The sequence below is a fragment of the Nomia melanderi genome, chromosome 5, assembly GCF_051020985.1.
Source record: "Nomia melanderi isolate GNS246 chromosome 5, iyNomMela1, whole genome shotgun sequence".
Taxonomy (NCBI): domain Eukaryota; kingdom Metazoa; phylum Arthropoda; class Insecta; order Hymenoptera; family Halictidae; genus Nomia; species Nomia melanderi.
This window is the reverse complement of record NC_135003.1, coordinates 5550402-5553403: the sequence shown is the minus strand read 5'-3', so window position 1 is coordinate 5553403 and position 3002 is coordinate 5550402.

Here is a 3002-nt window from a genome sequence, read left to right as displayed (position 1 = left end):
AAATGTAATGTGTGAGATTGTAGAAATGGTTGATGGTAGAATTGTTTTATGGAAATATTCTGTAATATAATCTATTACTCTTTGCCGATAGATACAGATGATCTAACAATTATGATCTGAAGGCTTTCTTAATTATGTAAATAATTATTATTTAGAATTTCCAATTATCTGGAAGGAAAGACCTTTTCGTTATCAATTAATTTGTTGCCAATAATTTTGTAATTATAAAAACTTAAACACTGTATTTCTTCAGTTTTAGTGGTTTCTTAATGTTTGAGTATATTTTAAAAGAGAGAATGCAAATGTCTGAACATGGCGACATAAATATTGAACCATAAATCTCTATGGATGTAAAATATCGCTATCTATTACATTAAGTCATAAAAGTTTTTACACTTTTACGCGTCTTTGGTGCACTCGAGGGAACACACCGTACAGTTTTATTCCGAAAAATATTTCCCCCTAATTCACCTAAACAAATCCTTAACATATAATGTAAACAATTTAAAAAATCAATCAAAGAATCAATATGTAATCTCTTGAATAATGTAAAACAATTTAGCAGTACATCAAAGCGAAAGTCATTTATTTACTCTATTATCCAATTAATTTGTGCGATATATTCCTCGAAACGAACAAAACAATGCCCCCAGCACTTTTTCTAATTACAGCTACAAAAAATCTAATATCCAAGACCCGTAGAAACAAAAGCAGCGTCCACAGAACTTGATTGAGCAACGGGAGTTGCCGACGCTACGGTCCATTCCTAATCGTCGGAGTCTTTATTTTGACGGAGGAATGGTAGACAATAACCGCCGAAACGTAAACACACGCCACCCAGCGTGCACAAGCATACACGGGGAGAAATTACGCAATTACAGCTGCATACCAGCGATATCTCGTGCGTTCGCCGTGAGGTTTGGACAGCGAAGAGAAACAGCGCCTCGGGGATGCTGCTGCTGATGGACGTTTCCGATACGAGAGAGACAAAGAGGACGAATACGAGACGATTGAATAAGGACAAACCGGGGCGAAAGGGGTGGGAAAGTGGAAGTCCAGGGAAGCAGAGAGAACGGGAGGAGTCGCTCCCTAGTTTCTCTAGCTATTATATTATTTAATTAATTAAGTTCGCAAGACCCTCGCCAGCTCGTTCGCGTGATTAATAACATTGTATGGCCGTAGCACTATTAGCCGAACCTCGGCTTGTGAATTTACGGCGTTCTGTGCCTATATATTACATTTCAGACCATCACCTGTACCAGTCAACGCCAAACGCATGCTACTCGAAGATTTTGCTTTCAGTGCCTGCGTCTTTGACTACCATTGATATCTGTAGTTACTGTTTAACTAGAGGATGTTGGCAATGCTTTTATCTTACGTAGAGTAGTTCGCGAAATATTGGTAGCTTGATTTCAATTTGGAAACTTTTGAAACAAACTGTGTATTTACCCCTTTAATACATATGAGTCGCTCAGAAGCCAATGCGGTTAAGTCCATTTTTTCATATTTTCTGATTTTTGTAAATTTTAATGGAATCAATAATATTCTTTTTAATAATTAAAGAATTTACTTGTTTCTTCGTTTTTTCTATATATATGCTGTATAATAATGTCAGAAGCCAAAACATTAATTTTCTCAATTTTTGTTTTCTGGACTTAACCGCATTGGCTCCTGGGCGACTCACATATCGACTTGGATGCAACATTTAATATTATTACAATGATTACATATTTTGACGATTTCGGAAATATATTGATTTGAAATATGGGATTAAGAATATTTCGAATTTTAAAAATAATTGTAAGATATACAAAGGGGTTGTAGATATGTAACATAAAATATGATGTAGTCTCTGTATACAACCATATTACAGTGTTCAAATTATTCTTTTATTAACATTCTTATTTTACATGGTAATATTGAAACTATAACGTATTACGTATTGAGATTACCAGTTGTGAAATTGTTACTTAAACTTATCCTGCACTTAAATCTGAGGCGAAGGATCATCAGAAATTCAAGATGATAAAGTAACTCATTGTCTAATCGCATTCAATTTATCAAAAACTAGATGAGAAGGTGTCAATGATAGAGGCACGTTAAACGAAGTTTCCTTTTATTGGCAGGGGACAGTTAAGTGCTCGTTAAAGACTCGCTTTATCTTGGACCGTTTGAGGGATGGAACTGTCATCGTCGGCGTGAGAAAAAATCCCTTCTATGTTCTGTTCACACCCCAAATGCGTCCGACAATTCATTTCTTTCATTCATAGAATTACGTCGAGGTTATAAAATATCGTTAACTATTTTTGCTTATAACAGTAAATGTTTAAAATTTTTCTAACGATTACATTTTTAATTAAATTGTTGTTAATTTGTAATACTTAAATGATGCCTTCATTTTTCACTCGCAATCATCGATTTATTTCCTTCCTTGCACAATATAACTGTACTATATTTGCTGTATATTAGATTGTCCTAAAAGTTTCTTTCATTTTCTTAATACCCAACGGATACATAATTTTATATTGACTTCCTGCATTTTCCGTAAGCCTCATATCTTTCTAAAAATGTTGTCAAACTAAATTTTGCCAGCAGACAACGAAAGATATTTATGGCATAACTTATAACAATATTTTTCTATAAAATCGTGTAAATTACATGTCAAGTACTTTTCATAAGAATGAAAAGAAAATATAATACTTTTTACAGTGCTCGTATTCGTACAAAAATATCCTAAATCTTTAAATACATTTTAATTTCATATGGCATAGTGAAGTTAAGGTTAGAACTACCAAATGGATTAATTACAATTATTGAAAAGTGAAAAATAAATTCGTATATTCCAACGAATAGAACAGTAGCAATCATTTCAAATGTCAAGGAATGAAATTTCTTAATATTTATAAGAAATTGTGTTCTAATTTTTAATTTAATTGCTTAATATGTTTAGTACTGGTGATATTAAGTACAGTAAAAATATGAAGATGAAATATGTATATCAT